The sequence below is a fragment of the Camellia sinensis genome, chromosome 9 (genome assembly GCF_055761805.1).
Source record: "Camellia sinensis isolate YWXY chromosome 9, ASM5576180v1, whole genome shotgun sequence".
NCBI classification, from domain to species: domain Eukaryota; kingdom Viridiplantae; phylum Streptophyta; class Magnoliopsida; order Ericales; family Theaceae; genus Camellia; species Camellia sinensis.
In genome coordinates this window covers 69,162,080-69,181,464 of record NC_138969.1, presented here as the reverse complement: position 1 = coordinate 69,181,464, position 19,385 = coordinate 69,162,080, and positions in this window count along the sequence as shown.

Below are 19,385 nucleotides of genomic sequence, written 5' to 3'. Positions count from 1 at the left end.
CTCTATCAAGCGAGACAAACCCATTGTGATCCTAATCACTTCCCACGTACCCAAAGTATTCGAACCCGGTACGCTCTGATACCAAGTTGTAACGCCCTCAAAAAAATGGCATTAAACCCATCAATTGAGAGATTCATTAACATATGAAATAACCACATTCTTCCATTCATCAGAGTTTCATTACATAAGTATTACATGTTAACAACAAAAGCAAAATGCCCTACGGGCTTACAGCTTTCCAAGTTAACACTTGGTTACAACAAAAAGAGTACTAACTCATTTACACATTAAGCCCTTGGCTTGAATTTTTCATGTAATACATCAAAAAGTAAAACGACAAAAGTATGTCCGCCTCTAGCCTCCCAAGCTATGTCCTTGGAGGTGGCATGCTACCTGTACCTGAAAATGATATTTCCATATAGGGTGAGCCACAGCCCAGTAGAAATACACTAAACCAACCATGAATAATGACTAAAAGATTAGCAATTGATAGATGGCCAACACTGATACATTCACATAAATCACATATTTTTGTCATACGACTTACGAGTCCAAGTTACTTTTCATTTTCCCTTTTTCAACAGATAAGCATGTTAGCTCTATCATTATTTCAACAGATATGTATAAAAACTATATCCCACATCCACAGATAAGCATATATGCTGTATCCACACTTCACAAAGATAAGCATATAAGCTCTATCTTCACCTCTCTAGACAAGCATATGAGCTGTATCTACGGAGTTCATCCCCTATCTTCTCCCAACACTATCCGGTTTAGAGGTACATCCCCTATCTTCCCCTAAACCGCGGAGTACATCCCCCATCTCCTCCTCTACACATAACGTATACAAACACATTGGTTCTATATACAATCACTCAATACATACAGTTAATGTATTCTATCAACCGTCAATTCCATGACACATTCCATTGATTAGTTTCTGTTTGCCTAATCATCATGCATTGTCTACAACAATCACGACTATCCTCCACCGATAGCCCAAAGCAATTATTTCTAAACAGAAAATAAATGCACAATGGATATTCAATCAACATTTCATTTCCTCATTTCTCACAATTAATTATCCCAATTAATCAAACAATGTAATTTGGTCATTATCCATAATTAACATTTCAACCCTTAGGTCCCATTTTCATCAATGATTCAACATTTATTCCATTTCTCTATGCCAAACATGCATCTAGGTTTATTATGAATAAAACCCCAACTTTTGTAAAATAACACAAAAGCCCCAAACTTTCACCAAATTACCAAACCAACCCCAACATCTCAAAATACTAAAATTTAAAGACAAAATCCATAGAGAGGAGTAGGATATCCCTACCTCGAACTTTGAGCCAAAAAGGAGATGAAGACTCGAAGATCAACGTGCTCCAAATCCAAACTTTTTCAGATTAAGTCGAAGCTCTCAACGCCCTCTATCTTTTTAACAAAGGCCCTAGGCTAGATTCACACTCTAGGGAGATCAAATCTTAGAGAGAGTGTAAGTTTAGAGAGAGAGAGTCTCGGATCTAGGGTTTGATCAAAAAAGAAAGTGAAAAACTGATGTTCAAAAACGCTACTGTTCGCTGATATAAAACACGCTCGCTCGAGCGAAGCCCTTGTCGCTCGAGCGACCAGACACAGAAAACTCTCGCTCGAGCCAAGAAGTTCTCGCTCGAGCCAAAAACTCAAAAGTGCGCTCGAGCGAAAGAATGCTCGCTCGAGCCAACAACTCAAACCCTCAGGTCTGCAACCAGAAGCACGCTCGAGCGACAGACTTCTCGCTCGAGCGAAGAACAAACCAGACCGCTCGAGCGAAGAAAAACTCGCTCGAGCTAAGAAATGCAACTCTCAGGTCCAGAACCAGACGCAATCGCTCGCTTGAGCGAAGCCACTCTGGCTCGATCCCCCAGACACAAACTCAACTCTCGCTCGAGCGACCAACTCCTCGCTCGAGCGAAGGTCCAAAAATCTGGGCAGCAGCACTAGGCTCCCAAACACAACCAACCTGTAACAAACCTGCCCAACACATCCTATAACTCAATATACAAAGTAAAAAGGATGCAAACCAGATAATAGACAACTACCAACATCTACGGAGACATGGCCGGATCACTGTACAACAAGGGTAAACCCGGGATCGCTATAGGAGCCTCCCAGTCAGTTGATTTTTTGTGGATCCCACTCTATTTACATCATATTTAAATTCACCCAGCAAAGGTTGTCGATTACATTTACCCCTACGTAAGCCACATCAAGTTTAATATATCTGCTACCTACATAGTACTATTATTAACAAAACGTGAATCATTCCTGCAACAAAACAAAGTGGGTAGGTAGTGTGTTGCATCTTTGGTTTATGGTTATTCAGGTAAGTATTTGTTCCCAAAAGGAAGGAAAAGAAAAAATGAAGAAGAGTTCGGTTAGTTGCTTTAAGCGGAATTTAAAACTGATTTCAAAGAATGAAATGAAAATCATTTAAAAATGTAGGGTTTAAAATGTTGAAATTTAAAATTTGGTGTTTAATTTGTTATTGAGGTTAAACTCTAGTATTTTATTTATTTATTTATTTACATAAAAAAATAATTTTCTCAATTATTTATCATTATCACTCAATGGTAGGGGTGATAAACGAGTCGAATAGTTAATTGTTTTAGTTTGGTTTGATAATTTTAACGAATTTCAAAATTTGTTCAAAATTTAATTCGTTAAACTTTCAAGCTGAACTCAAATGGGTTTTGGTTGAGTCATGTTCGAGTAATTTGGTATTTTTATACAGTTTTAGACTTAGTGAACCTAGCTGAACGAGCAGTTTTGAAAATTTTAATGAGTTTCGAAATGTATTCAAACTTAACTTATTTACTTAACAAACTGAGCTCAAACAAACTTTTAATGAGCCGAACACGAGTTGAGCTTGAGCTGTTTGATTCGTTTTTCTTCCCTATTCAACAGGACAAGTTAACCGAAATGGATTGAGCATTGGCATTGACATCATACCGAGAATGAGATAGATTCTCTCCGGCTCACTTTTGCTCAATTTGTTTAGGATGAATGAAAGAGAGAAAAAAACAAAAAAAAATCAACTTTTATGATTTTGTTTAGCTTGAAAATGGTTGAGGGTAAGTTTTTTTTTTGCACAACCCTAAAGAAGTTTTGTTATCAAATCTATTTCATTCTCAATGAATTACAAGTACATACATCACTCATACTTATATATAATATAATGGATGGATCTAACAAACTAACAACCATTTCAACTAACTCCTAATTAATTCTACAAATATCTATTCAAAATATCTAAGCTGATGACTTCAGAAAAGCTGAGGTTGAAGCTTGTGGTTGGAGCTGTAGTTTGGAGCTGCGACTATAACCTAAGCTAGCTGAGCTAGCAACTAAGCTAGCTGGTGTATCCTCAACAAACCCATATTAGCATTGTAACTAATTTTTAATTTTTTGTTTAAAAAACACAAGAAAATTTGAATGTTTGAGTTATTTATAACTAAATTTTAAAATTTTTATATCTTTTTTCTTACAAAGATTTCATCTTAACAAAATGCTTGCAAGAAAATATATTCTCTTTTGTATTTCTTTTCTTTCACTTTCACTTTTTATCAAATTTTGTTTCGGGCATCGTGAGTTATATCTTGATAATTTGAGCTGAATATTTTTTAAATAAAAACCTGTAAATTGTACATGAAAAAATCTTGTCGATTTGATTACCATAGCCACATTAGTTTATAACATTTATTTACAAAAAAATGAATGACAAATATTATTCCAAATCTAAGTCATATATTTTTTTAGAGATAAATACAATAAATAAAACGTGATTATAGTTATCGAATCAATCTAATTTTTCTCATGAATAATTTACATATTGTGGTCTAAAAAATGAAATATTGTTCAAAAGAAAATATTTGAGGCCCACAAAAAAACACTCACAATTTGGGGGCTTTTCCCAAACTGAGCCTACCTACTAAGCTTTTTCCCAAACTAAGTCTAGTTTGGTTGAAATTCCCAGAATAAGCTGAAGCGTGTTTACAAAACACTCTTTCAGCATATTTCTGACCCAGGCGCACAAAATGAATAAAATTGTAAAAGCGTGGTTACAAAATACGCTTTTAATTAAGAAAACGCTGTTACTATTAATGTTTTCAGACTTAAATAATAACACAACGTGAAAACGTGTAATAAAAAACAAAACCACATCACGCACTCACACTCTTTTCTCTCTCTCTCTCTCTCTTTCTAACACACACATCCATAGCACTCACACACTCACATCAAACATATATAATTTTTAATATATATAAATTTTATTTTGAGACTAATATTAAATATATATAATAATAATTTATAATGGCAAATAATAATCAACTATATAAAATGATTATTTTTTTACTTTAATTCTTAATTTTTTTTATTTTTTATTTTAAGGTTTAAGATTTAGGATTTAATTCTTAATTTTTTATTTTATTTTAGGGTTTAGGGTTTAATTCTTAAAATTTATTTATTTTTATTTTAGTGTTTCGTAACCACACTTTTACAATTTTATTCATTTTGTGCGCTTGGGTCAAAAACATGCTGAAAGCGTGTTTTGTAAACACGTTTCAACTTATTCTGGGAATTTCGGCCAAACTAGACTTAGGCCTCGTTTGGCAACAGGCCGGTTTAGCCAAAAAGTCAAAAAGTTATTAAAAAAGTCAAAAAATCAACAATCCATGCCAAAAAGTCAAAGATTCTCTTTTCTCTTCACTTTTTGCACATATTTTCGTAAAAAGTCAAAAAGTCATCCCAAACATACTAGTTTTTTTTAGCTTATATTTTAGCCAAATAGCCAAAAAGTTACTAAATTAGTATATTCTCAAACAAGGCCTTAGTTTGGGAAAACAACAATGATAGAGACCACTAATTTTGGAGCTCTAAAAAGACCACTAATGACATGGCACTCAATAAAAAAAGAAAAAAAATACAACACCAAGGTCAAAACATCAAATCATTCATGGTGGAGCCCACTGCCACATCATTAGTGATAACATTAATTAGTGCTCTCACTCATTTTCCTTGGGAACTTAGTGGGTAGACTTAGTTTGGAAAAAGCCCCCACAATTTGGCCTATAATGAAATAGTACGATAGGTGTCAACTTTTGATTAGTTACATACTCAATAACATAAGACCTACCTTTTTTGCCATATTATTATGGGTGAATTTGTGCATCTAAAATGTGAGTTTCTAACATTATTTTTGTTCAAATTATTGAGATAATACTCATAATAGACCACACAGGACCAAATAGACAGTTCAATCTATTATAGATTCGGGAGAATTAAGTTCTTATAAAAAATGTAGAGCTTAAATTAATAAAATCAAAACTTAAAAAATTAAAGTCTAGGATTTAGAATCTGTGAAATGACTAGCAATGGATTGTACTTTTTGTGGGGATATATTTTTTGGATACCAACACGTGGCATGGCGACGCCGACATGTCAGCCGAAGTGCCACGTGTCGTGGTAGTTACGCCGAGGTGATCTCGGAGTTACCGAGGTTATCTCCGAAGATATCGGAATCCAAGATAAGCAGATAAGGGACAAGAGTCCTAGGACAACGAGGAGACTTAGCCAAGATAAGGATAAAGCTATTAGGGAGTTTATCTTTATCTCTTGAAGAATCCAAAGTTAGTATTGAATTGGAGTCCATAGAAGTCAGGCTTCTAGTGGGACTAGGATTGAGTAAACTATAAAAGAGAGGCACCGCCATGGGTCTAAGGTACACAATTTTATACTCAAGCTTGTGAGTTTAGCATTTGATTATCTTTGAGAGATATACTGACTTGATCGTCGGAGTGCCCCCGGGTGGAAGAGCCACCGCCGGAGCCCTTTTCTTTCTGTTACAGGTTTACTAAAGCCATCTATTTTGCCGGTGCTCTCCAGCTGATTACTAGGCGGGCTGTGTGGTAAGAAAATTACCCACGCAATTTGGCGCCGTCTGTGGGAATCTTAGAAGAATAGATGGCCAGTGACGGACAAAGGTAAAACATTGGGGGCGAAACTCCTGTTGGGAGTGGTAGACCAATCAACCTTGACGTTGAAGAAGACAACCACAGTACAGAAAATTATGACCAGGGCCACGGAGAAAAAGACGTCGGCCAGGAGGGCGACGCTTCAAAAAGGACAAACCAAAGCAAGTACTACAACGAAGATAACATTCAGGTTTGGAGGGATAGGTGCCTACGAAGGGATGATGAAGTAAAAGACTTGGCAAACAAGCTGGCAGACCTACAGTCAGTGGTCAACTTCATGATGCAAAATAATGTTATGCAGCCACCATACCCGCTGCAAGATACACCGATGCCAGCGATTAATACCCAGAAGGGAGGAAGAAAAGCAATCCCCGAAGCCCCTCAACACACCAGGAGTGGAAACCACTCTCACCGACGTTCCAGGAAAGTCGGACGAGAGGAACTAAGGCAATAAGAGTCCCAAAGGACACATCGCATGAAGGATCCAGGGCCCAAGGAACATCGTCATGTTCAAGGGCAAGCACTCTGCTTTGACACAACCCATGGAGAAAGATCGAAACGGGCCCACCACGAGGCCGAAAGTAGTGTGCCAAAAAGATTGAAGTCCAGAGATAGCCGAGCTCCAGGTAGGAGTAAGGAAGACTTAAGGGACTACTTCAAAAGGAGGCAGCAGAATGCTGAAGCCGAGGTGACTTCCAAAGTTAAGCCGAGAACACCATTCTTGGTGGAACTTGACAAATTTGAAGCACCAAAAAGATTCAGTATGCCGAGGTTCCAAATTTATAATGGTAAGTTAGACCCCAACTTTCATGTTGGACTATACCTTAACTCAATGGCATTATACAGTGGGAACGAGCCATTGCTCTGCAAAGTATTTCCCTCATTCTTTGGGGAAATTGCATCCGATTGGTTCCATAAGCTACCAAAGGGAAGCGTGAAGACATGGGAAGGCCTGGCCGAGATGTTTGTGGCCAGGTTTGTAACAAACAAACTACAGCCCTTGAGGGTCGACGCCCTGATGGCTTTAAGAATCACCAAGGAAGAAGGCCTTAGGGCCTACGCGAAAAGATACTACGAGGTGTTCAATCGAATACCCGAATGCAACCAAGAAATGGCGGTCGTATCTTTCAAGAACGGCCTCAAAGATGACTGCCCACTACGGAAGTCTTCGGCAAAAACACTGTCAAAAAGCATGGAAGAACTCATGGCAAGAATTGAGAAGTACGCCAGAGCCGAGGAAGATACATCGGGAAACAAAGAGATAAAGCAGGAGAAAGGAAACGGCTCGCCGAAGCAAGGCCGAGGCAATAACGGACCGACCAAACAAGAAACAAAATTAAAGGGTAAACAGGCAGTGACGACGGTGTTCCGAATTCCTATCCATAAAGTCTTGGATCAAATACGAAACCAACCCTATTTCCGAACTCCAGTAAGAACACCAGGGGAATTCATGGGAAGAAACGTTGGTAGGCGTTGTGCTTACCACAATGAATAAGGGCACCCAACTCAGGGTTGCAGAGCCCTAAAAGCACACTTAGAAGACTTGGTAAGACAAGGCCATCTGAGGGGCCTTATTGATGAAGCCAGGACAAGAGAAGAACAGGCAAGATTGCCTCAAGCACCGGCAGCTCCACCACCTCCAGCACAGCAACCACAGGCAGGAGGGCCAAGGGTGGTCAATGTGATCCACTCAAGGGTCAACGAGAACGAAGTCAGGGGAGAAACCCAGAGGGTAAGGCATTTACAGCATGTCTACCAAATCGGGGAAAAAAGACCTCGGCCTGAAGAAAGCTAAGGACCAATGATAACCTTCATTGAAGCCGATCTAGAGATGGTCCAGCATTCACATAATGATGCCTTGGTAGTATCCCTCCAAGTTGGGGAATGCCAAGTAAAATGCATCCTAATAGATCAAGGCAGCTCTTGTGACATTATGTATATCAGATGTTATAAGGAACTGGGCCTTCATCCTGACGACCTGGAACAATCCAACAACCCTATGGTCGGCTTCAATGGAACGCCGACATGGCCACTGGGCGTAGCAAGCGTGGAAGTACAAGCCGGTACTAAGAAGATCAAAACAGAATTTATGGTGATTGACACACCCTCACCATATAACATCATCTTGGGAAGACCATGGTTGCATGCAATGGGGGCAGTTCCCTCAACATTGCATCGACTACTACGGTTCCCCACAGAGAATGGAATTGAAGAAGTCAGAGGAGATCAACTGCAGGCAAAAAGTTACTCCATGGCAGCAACGAAGTCCACTTGCAACATTCGAGAGCCAAAAGAGGCAGAAATTGAAAACGAGGACATGGAGGTCCTAGATGATGTTGGCAAGGAGCCAACCGAAAAGAGTGAAGAGACACTAAAGAAAATCCTAGTCCAGGAGGGCGACGAAGAACGTTTCTTTCTTCTCGATTCAGGCTTAGCTGAAGAGGAGAAAAGAGAACTGGAAGATTTTTTGAGAGCCAACATTGAGGTGTTCGCCTGGACACCTTATGAAATGCCTGGCATTGACCCCGAGGTCACTTGCCACAGACTGAATGTCGACAGGTCGGTAAAACCTGTGATTCAACGAGCCAGAAGACCGACGTTGATACACGTCGAAGCAGTAGAAGAAGAAGTAGACAAACTTCTGGAAGCCAGGGCCATCCGAGAAGTTCACTACCCGACATGGCTGTCCAACACAGTAGTAGTGAAAAAGAAGAACGGTAAATGGAGGGTCTGTGTAGACTTTACCAGTCTCAACAAGGCCTGCCCCAAAGACAGCTTTCCTCTGCCCAAGATTGACCAGCTAGTAGATGCAATTTCAGGGCACGAAAGGATGAGTTTTTTGGATGCATATAGGGGGTACCACCAGATTTCCATGTACCCACCAGACGAGGAGAAGACTGCATTCATCACCCCTAAAGGCTTGTACTGTTACAAGGTAATGCCTTTTGGGTTGAAAATGCAGGAGCAACTTACCAAAGGTTAGTAACAAAAATGTTCAAGCACCTGATTGGTAAAACGGTAGAAGTCTACATCGATGACATGGTCGTGAAGACCAAGGAATCTAAGGGTCATCTTGCCGACCTAAAAGAGGTCTTTGATATACTCAAAACATACCGGCTCCGACTCAAGCATCAAAGTGCGCGTTTGGAGTTGGAACAGGTAAGTTTCTAGGATATCTGGTAACAAGAAAGGGCATAGAGGCCAGCCCAGACCAAATCAAGGCCGTCCTGGAGCTGAAGAGCCCAACGTCGGCAAAACAAGTTCAGATGCTTACTGGAAGGGCCGCAGCCCTAAACAGATTCATCAGCAGAAGCTCAGATAAGTGCAGACCCTTCTTCAACCTGGTAAAAAAAGCCACAAACTTCTTGTGGACAGAAGAATGCGAAGCCGCATTGACCAACCAGAAGAAGTACTTGACAACGGCCCCAGTCCTCTCAACCCCTGAACCTGGGGAAGAGCTATTTTTGTACTTGGCAGTTTCAGAACACGCAGCCAGTGCAGTACTAATCCGAGAGAAAAATGGGGAGCAAAAAGCGGTTTATTATGTAAGTAAAACCTTGGCCGATGTAGAAACAAGGTATCTACCATTGGAGAAATTAATGCTGGCCTTAGTAATGGCTTCAAAGAAGTTGAACCATTATTTTCAGGAGCACAAGATTGTGGTCCTAACAGAGCACCCACTGAAGTCCTTCTTACAATAAGGAGACTTAACAGGAAGGATAGCAAGATGGGCAGTGGCCCTGGGCCAATATGACCTGGAGTTTAGGCCGAGAACAGCAATAAAGGGCCAAGTTTTGGCCGACTTCGTGGCAGAATTCACACCTGAAACCATCGAACATCGGGCTCCGTTGAGCCAAGATGAGCAGTATCCCAGCAAGCAAGGAGAAGCCCAGCCAAAGGCAAAAGAGCAAAGGAAGGAAAAACTCAGACCCTGCAGCATCTACATCGGCGATTCATTCAGACTGTTCGTCGATGGAAGTTCAAACCGTCAAGGAGCGGGGGCAGGAGTACTGCTGATATCTCCAGATGGAGAAATAATAGAACAGTCCATCTGTTTTGGGTTCAAGGCCTCAAACAATGAAGCAGAGTATGAAGCATTAATTGCAGGGCTAAAACTGGCAACAGCAGCAGAAGCAGATGAGGTAATTGTTTTCTGTGATTCACAACTTATTGTTAACCAGTCAACAGGAGAATTTGTAGCCAGAGACGAAAGGATGTCAGCATATGCAAAAGAGGTCATCAGATTGGCAGCCCTATTTCAGAACTGTCGACTACTGCAAGTCAGCCAAGATGACAACACCCACACCGACGCGTTGGCCTACCTGGCAAGTTCAATACAGACTGGAAAAACAAGAACAATTATGATCAACTATATGTCGGGCCCGAGCATAAAACCAGACAGCACAAAGCAGCAAGCAATGTGTGTGGACATGGGGCCAAGCTGGATGGATGCAATTGTTGCATTCCTGAAAGAAAGAAAGTTGCCAGATGATCGTAAGGAGGCACACAAAGCCATATTAAAATCTGCAAGATTCTGTCTGACAGAAGATGGACATCTTTACAGAAGATCCTTCATTGGACCCCTTTTAAGGTGCGTACACCCTTTGTAGGTTAAAGATTTCCTATATGAAATTCATGAAGGAATTTGTGGAAGCCATGCTGGGGGCAGATCATTAGCCCACAGGGCCATTACCCAGGGGTATTGGTGGCCCTACATGCAAAAAGATGCCGAAGCCTACGTGAAGAAGTGTGAACAATGCCAAAGATTTGCACCTTTAATACATCAGCCAATTACTGACCTGAACCCAGTATCCAGCCCTTGGCCGTTTGCCCAATGGGGCATGGATCTTATCGGGCAACTTCCCCAGGCAACTGGGTAGAGAAAATACTTGCTGGTGGCAACAGATTACTTTACCAAATAGATAGAGGCAGAACCTCTTGCCAAAATCCGAGATGTGGACGTCAAGAACTTTATATGGAAAAACATCATCACCAGATTTGGGATTCCAAGAGCAATAGTTGCCGACAACGGAACACAGTTTGACAGCAAACTCATCAAGAACTTTTGTGCAAAATTCAAGATCAAAAATTATTTTTCAACACCAAGTTTTCCCCAAAGTAATGGGCAAGCAGAAGCATCCAACAAAGTAATTCTGGATGGAATAAAGAAAAGGTTGCAGGTAGCAAAAGGAAAGTGGGTAGACGAATTGCCCAACGTGCTTTGGGCATATCGGATTACGCCGAGAAGATCAACTGGGGAATCCCCCTTTGCCATGGCTTATGGCACAGAAGCTGTCATCCCATTGGAGATCGGCATCCCAGGGATTAGGACCCAAGGAGTAGAGAATGGCACTAACGACATCCTCTTAGCCCGAGATCTGGACCTTTTAGAAGAACGAAGAGAAAAGGTTGCAATTCAGCTAGCAGTATACCAGCAAGAACTTGCTAGAGCTTACAACAAAAAGGTCAATCCAAGAGATTTTCAAGTCGGCAACCTAGTCTTGAGAAAAGTCGTCGGCAACAAAAAGGATCCCAGAGAGGGCAAGCTTGGCCCAAACTGGGAAGGACCCTACAGAATTACTTCGGTATTAGGCAATGGAGCCTATCGGCTTGAAGATAACGAAGGCAAAGCACTGCCAAGACCTTGGAACACTTGTAATTTAAAATTCTTCTATCATTCGATGTGCAGTATTTTTTGCCGATGTCTTTAATAAAGTTTTTTTAAGAGTTCTTTCAACACATATGACTGATAAAATTACATACTGATGTTTTTGGAGACATGAATAATGAGAATCCAAGTAGAACTCAGGTTCACATTGGGGACAGGAAGAAGAAGAATGCGTTTACCACTTGTTGAAATTTGTAGCAATTTACAAGTTGGTTAAACCAAGATAATGTTTAAAACTGAAATTAGACCGAGATGATGCTTAACCGAAGTTAAGCCGAGATAATTCCCTAATTAACTTGTTGAAATTTGTAGCAATTTACAAGTTGAATTAAGCTGATTCCTTGTCTTCACTTGTTGAAATTTGTAGTAATTTACAAGTTGGAGTCAAGCTGATTCCTTAATTCACTTGTTGAAATTTGTAGCAATTTACAAGTTGGAATTAAGCTGATTCCTTGTCTTCACTTGTTGAAATTTGTAGCAATTTACAAGTTGGAGTCAAGCTGATTCCTTAATTCACTTGTTGAAATTTGTAGCAATTTATAAGTTGGAATTAAGCTGATTCCTTGTCTTCACTTGTTGAAATTTGTAGCAATTTACAAGTTGGAGTCAAGCTGATTCCTTAATTCACTTGTTGAAATTTGTAGTAATTTACAAGTTGAAATTAAGCTGATTCCTTATCTTCACTTGTTGAAATTTGTAGCAATTTACAAGTTGAAGATAAGCCGAGATTACTGTTTCTCTTCACTTGTTGAAATTTACAGCAATTTACAAGTCAAAGTGAAGCCGAGGTTATAGTTTGCAGCTTATAGCAATCTACAGGTTGATCTAACCAAAGAAGATGCTTAACACTTATTGAAATTTGTAGCAATTTACAAGATAATGTTAAGCCGACATGTGATCATCCGTCAGCAATTTGCAGGTTGAAGTAAAAGCTAAGTATATTGTTCAAACACTTGTTGAAATTTGCAACAATTTACAAGTAGATCATTATTTAACACTTGTTATAACTTGAGAACAGTTTACAGTATATGTTAACACTTGTTGAAATTTGTAGCAATTTACAAGTAGGTTAGACCGAGATCACTGTTTACATACTTGTTGAAACTTGAGAAGAAACTTACAGAGTTAATATTGAATAGTATATGTTAAACACTTGTTGGAATTTATCAAGAGTTTTTCAGGACTGTATCTTGCCAAAGTAAAGTTTGATGTTGTTGTATCCGAGGTATGTAACCCCGAGGAGATTGCACAAAGGTGGCAAAAAAAAAAATAAAAAATAAAAGGCATACAACCATGCAGAAACAAATCAAAGAGAAATTAAAAGATTGAAGCATCTATAGAAAAACAATTGCAGCTATATACAAAGGAAGGCACATCGGCCATAAAAGGAAGTTTACACTGTTCAGAAAACAAAACAGAGTATAAAAAAGGCAAGGAAATAAAGACATTCAAATCAAGATTCTTCAGCATTAACAACTGGATTCGCTGGGACCTCGGAAGATTCTGGTGGAACCTCCTCGGCAATCTTTTCTGCTTCAAGCTCGACATCAATCTCTGCAAGCGTTTTGTCAAGACTTCTTTTAGCTAAAAGGAGGTCGGATGATAATATCCCTGTAACAACTTCCCTAGGCGCCTCCCCAACCTCATCACCCTCTTCATCCAAAGTTAAGTCCATGACTTGCTCAGTTGAAGGAGGGGACTTGGCCTCAGTAGCATCCTTGAATTTCCTCACCAAGGCCTCATCTTCATTATTATCTTCATCCTCAGCCTCAGATTCTGCCTCATCTTCAGCTTGACTTGAAGATGGAGCAGGAGCAGGGAATGGCAGAGGAATAGCTTCAGCCTTGTGCAGAGGAGAATCTTCAGGAACATTGAGCTTTTTGGCCAAGGACATCCAGCCAAGGGAAAAGCCCCTGTTGCATGCCTGCCTAACTTGCAGTTTGTAGTCCTCAGCAACATCGGCCATTCCTTGGGCGTAAGCTTTTTCATCGGCTTCAGTAATTTCGGCGTTTTTAGTAGCCAGGGCCTGCTCGAGCTCTTTTTCGGCTTGAATCTTTTTTACCTCGGCATCTTTCTTCTCGGCCTCGGTAACTTTTTTGATGGCTTCAGCAGACTCTGCTTTTTCTTCGGCCATCTGTTGGGCCTTAGTGGCAGCCTCGGCCTGATCTTCCAGCTTCTTCATCTTTGTCAGAATAGCTTTGTTCTCCTTTTTGAGGGCAGAAACCTCCCTCTTTATGTCGGCCAATCTTTGCCGATTTTCAAAAGATTGCATTGAAAACGAATGGGCGTGCTGGATGGCCTAAAAAAAACAGAAGTGTTAGAAAATCTTCTAAGTATGAAGCAGAAAGAAAAGTCAAAAAAGGAAACACTTACTTGAACGGAGTGCTGGAGCATTAGCGTGTAGTTTTCATACTCGCTGTACCCAGCATTTCGCTCCAGATCGCTTGGAAAAAGAAGAGCAGTACTGAGGGCGACACCGACATTAATGTCGTCGGCACTCTCAGTTGACATAATTGGTCTATCCTCCAAAGTCAACTTTGGGGCCCAGGGGACATCGACTTTCTTGGAACCCGAGGTCGTCACAGACGATGACCTCGGCTTCTTTGATTGAGTGGATCCTGACGGTTAGGCCTCAACAGACCTCTTGGTAGAAGTAGAGGTACTCTTTCTATTCTCGGCCAATTCAGAGATGGGCAGAGCATCCTCAGCCTCAACCTCAGCGGCTTTGGCCTTGGTGGGGGCATGGATTGAGCTGGAACAGCATCAACATCGGCAGGTAAGTCGGCTAAAAGATCTACTGCAATAGGCTTCGGGCGACCCATCTCAGCAGTCTTGACAAGTCGACGCCGACGTTTTCTTTCTGGTATTGGGACTAAGTATGGGGCTGAAGTAGATGGCAGATCGACTGGGTCAGAAGTGGATCCTTCGTCTGCTCGTGATGTGGAAGCAATGGGAGGAGTTGTGGCAGAATGTGGAGAAATACTCTTTTTCTTCCTTTTTGGGACATCGAGTAGTGTGGATTTGTATGTCGGAATAAAATTCAGTAACAGGGGAGCCTTGCGGTTGTGGATTGGAAGATCAAGGAGCTTCTTTAAATCTTTTCCTGGGAAGTACGATTGGCGAAAGTTTTTTGGTGGCTGATGAAGATCTGCAGAACAAACAGACATTAGAAGCAGACAAAGTTTTGAAGACTTAGAAATAACTAAGTATTGATGCTGGGCTCTTACCCTTGCCCTCTTTAACTGTTCGAGGAAGAGGGTAGAGGTGAACATCTTCGCCTAGACCAAATTCCCAATTTCCCGAAGCAATGACAAAGTCATCCCCGGCTCCCTTGTTGGAGTCCGGGAGGTCGGCTACAATTTTGAATTCAGTAGACCTTGGCTTGAGGTAGTAGACGTAACCTCTTTCCTTCAGGTTAAGGGGGCACATGGTATAACAATATTGTACATCGGCAAGGGTGATCCTAACATTTTCCTACTTAGTTAGGGCTATGATACCATTAATCACTCGATAGGAGTTGATGGTAAGTTGCATGGGGTTCAACTTATAGAAGTGGAGAACCTCACGAAAAAAGGGATTTAGTGGAAGCCGGAGTCCGCACTCAGTAAAAGCTACTATAGGAAAGGGCATTGAATTATCCGTGGGCATGATAGAGTCATTATCTTCAGCCAGCCTCAGGTGGACATCGGCAGGAATGGAAAATTCTTGCCCAAAAAATTCAAGTTTAGTTGGGGTGTTTACCCGGTGTCTCCACATACCCATTACGTCGGCCCAAACAAAGAAGGCTGTGTTTCAAAAGATAGGTGTTTCAGAAGGGTTGCTAGAATCTCGGTTTCAAACCTTGGTAAGGACTGGTAAGGTTTGTTTCAGTTTTTCCTAAAGATTGAAGGTTCTATAGACAAATCCCAAACCTAAAACTATAAAGACGAAGATCAAGGGCACAGATCTGGTAAAGACACAAAAAACAGAGAACAAAAGCGAAGTTTCAGAAACAAGAACAGGGATGGGCTATCAAGAACACGAAGAAAACAAAGGGTTAAGGGCCAAGAACAGTGGTGAAACAGTGCAAAGTGTTCATGGCATGTGAAAAATCATAAGACGCATTCAGGTGAATGATTCACAAATAATGCCTAAGAAGTACAGTAATAGCAAGAAACTTTAGAAACAATCAAGAATTAGAAAAAGAGGGTAAGGGGGCCAGTTGCTTACCGGATAAAATGAAGCCGGAGCGATATTCGCCGAGATCAGACGACAGTTGTAACAGTGGCAAAAGCTTCGCAGGAATGGAAGAATAAAGACGGTCGCAGAATTTGGGGCTTAGAGCAATGGCAGATTCGAAGAATGCTAGAGCTTTTAGAGAGAGAAAAAGCAAGAAATCAGAATGCAAAAAGTGGAGAAAGGAAGAGGGAAAGAAAAGTTTTATCAAAAAACTTGAAACGGCGGCAAAAGCAGGGCATTTATTACGCCTGGAGCAACGCACACGTCAGACGGCGCAGACGAGTGAAAGACAGCTTTCAGGCGCGTCACAGACACGGGCCAATGAAGACAAAGCACGAGAAAGGAACGGTTAGATGTGCATGATAGCTCATGCGCGTGGTGGAGTTCATTTGAATTCTTGTTCTCCGAAGAGAACACATCGGCTTGAAAATGAATTATCTCGGCCAAATAGTTTTTTAGCCACTATGTAGAAAAATATATCGATATAAGTTCCATCACCTCAGAATGCCGAGGTAATAGAAACCTAGGGGGCAGTTGTGGGGATATATTTTTTGGATACCAACATGTGGCATGGCGACGCCGACGTGTCAGCCGAAGTGCCACGTGTCGTGGTAGTTACGCCGAGGTGATCTCGGAGTTACCGAGGTTATCTTCGAAGATATCGGAATCCGAGATAAGCAGATAAGGGACAAGAGTCCTAGGACAACGAGGAGACTTAGCCAAGATAAGGATAAAACTCTTAGGGAGTTTATCTTTATCTCTTGAAGAATCCAAAGTCAGTATTGAATTGGAGTCCATAGAAGTTAGGCTTCTAGTGGGACTAGGATTGAGTAAACTATAAAAGAGAGGCATCCCCATGGGTCTAAGGTACGCAATTTTATACTCAAACTTGTGAGTTTAGCATTTGATTATCTTTGAGAGATATATTGACTTGATCGTCGGAGTGCCCCCGGGTGGAAGAGCCACCGCCGGAGCCCTTTTCTTTCTGTTACAGGTTTACTAAAGCCATCTATTCTGCCGGTGCTCTCCAGCTGATTACTAGGTGGGCAGTGTGGTAAGAAAATTACCCACGCACTTTTAATTATATAAAATTTCAAGGTGAAGATATATTAAACAAACGCAATGGATTGTACTTTTAATTATACAAAATTTTCTTTAGATTCTTAATATTAACTCCAGTATCAATTTAATAATGATTTTTTTCTCGTTACTAAAATTGTAGTTATATTTAACTGCTCCTTATGTCTCTGTCTAATTCATTCCCTTCATACACATATATATATAGCAGCAGTAGTGGCCTTTCTTTTTTTCTTTGGATAAATTATGCAAATGGTCTTTGTAGTTTACATGATGTGTTAATTTAATCCATATTATTTCAATTTACTCAATTTTGACCCTTAATTTAATGGATTGCGTCATTTTAGTCTAATAAATAATGGTGGTTAAGTTTCGTGGATAAAAAGTTTACACAATGTGCAATTTGATCTATGTTGTTTTAATTTGTTCGATTTTGACAGGGACCAAATTGACAAATTGTGTAAATTACAAAGACAATTGATACATAGTTAGTTTTTTCGTCCACCAAACTAAACAATCGCTATTTATTGAACTAAAATGACATAATTCATTAAATTAAGGGACCAAATTAAATAAATTAAAATAATAAAAACTAAATTGACATATAATATAAATTAAAAGGACTATTTATATAATTTATTCTTTTTGTTTTTGACAGATAAAGTCTATTAAAAAATAACCGGGGGGGTGTATCCATTTACCATTGTACAGCAAAACAATTACGTCCCTCTAAAGTGTCGGCAAAATTCAGAATTGATTGGCTCCACAATTCCCCGAAACCAGCAATACTAGGTGCACAAACGTACACCAAAAATAATTTAGATCACTAAAAGAGTATTAATTTAGTATTTTTCTTCTTGTATTTTGTCTTTTTTCTTTCTTTTCTTTATTTTTTTATTTTTTTAATTACATGCCAGCTCAATAAAACTATATTTAGGATTAGTTTGAAGTGTATTAAAAAAATATATTTTTTATCTTTTTATAAAAAAAATATACAAAAAAATAAAAAACCGACGTAATAAAAAAAATAAAAAAATAAAAAGATAAATTACATAAGTTATGCAAACCTAACCTTACAGCGGTTCTACTGGTGGTATCAATCACCACTGAAACGTACACTTGCCCCACATTAGTCACATCAACTTTACTCACTAATTTAAAGCGAGGTTGTACCACCCAGCAAAGGTTGTGCATTGCACTTGCACCACACAAGCCGCGTCAACTTAAATATCTGCTGCCTACATAGCACTATTATTAATAAAGAGAAATATTAGAGATCATGAAAATTTTGTCATGAAAAGGATCAAGAAAAATTTGTGACCTCTAGATTATCTTGATTAGTGTATGGTATTTTATTGTAAGTGTAATCTAAAGGTCACAAATCTTTCATGACTATTTTTATGAAAGACCTTTCATGATACCTAGCATTGCCGATTAACAAAACGTGATTCATTCCTGCAACAAAACAAAGTGGGTGGATAAGAGTATTTATAACGGTGATTTTTTTTTTTTTGATTAAATTTGAGTATAAAATGATTTATTTTATTAAATCTGATATTACTAGTTTTAATGGGGGGCTTTCATCAAATTTACGTTAGGATAACTGGTTGGTCGACCGGTAAGGGTAAATATATATATATATATATATATATTTTTTGAATTGTTTAAACTTTTTTTTTGAACTGTTTGAACCTTTTAGTGGTCGATCGGCTGGTCGACGGGTAAGACAAATTTTTTTTTTTTTTAATTGTTTGAACCTATAAATTTTGAACTGTTTGAACCTTTTAATGGTCGACCGGTTGGTCAACCGGCTGGTTGACCGGTTGGTCTCCCCCAACGGTAACAAACAGTGATTTGCTGAAATCAGTATTCTGTCATCACTTTGATGAATTGTTTGGTGAATTCTCAATTTGATATCGATTTGGTGCAACCGTTGGAGCACCAAATAGTAACTTTTTCACCAAAATTTAAATTTGATGTCAGATTTGGTGAAGCATTGGAGATGGTCTAACGTATTTGATAAAATGAATCTTTGGTTTATGGTTATTCAGGTAAGTATTTGTTCTCAAGAGGGAAAAGAAGACGAACAAGAAGAGTTCTGTTAGTTATTTTAAACGGAATTTAAAACTCATTTCAAAGAATGAATTGAAACTCATTTTAAAATGTAGGGTTTAAATTAATCAAATTAAAAATTTAGGGTTTACTTTTTATTGAGGTTAAATTCTAGGAGTTTTTTTTTAAAAAAATAATGTTTTCAATTATTTATCATTATCACTCAGAGATAGGAGTGACAATCGAGCCAAATAGTTAATTGTTCAAGTTTGGTTTGATAATTTTGATGAGTTTCAAAATTTGTTCAAAATTTAATTCGTTAAACTTTTGAGCTGAACTCCAAT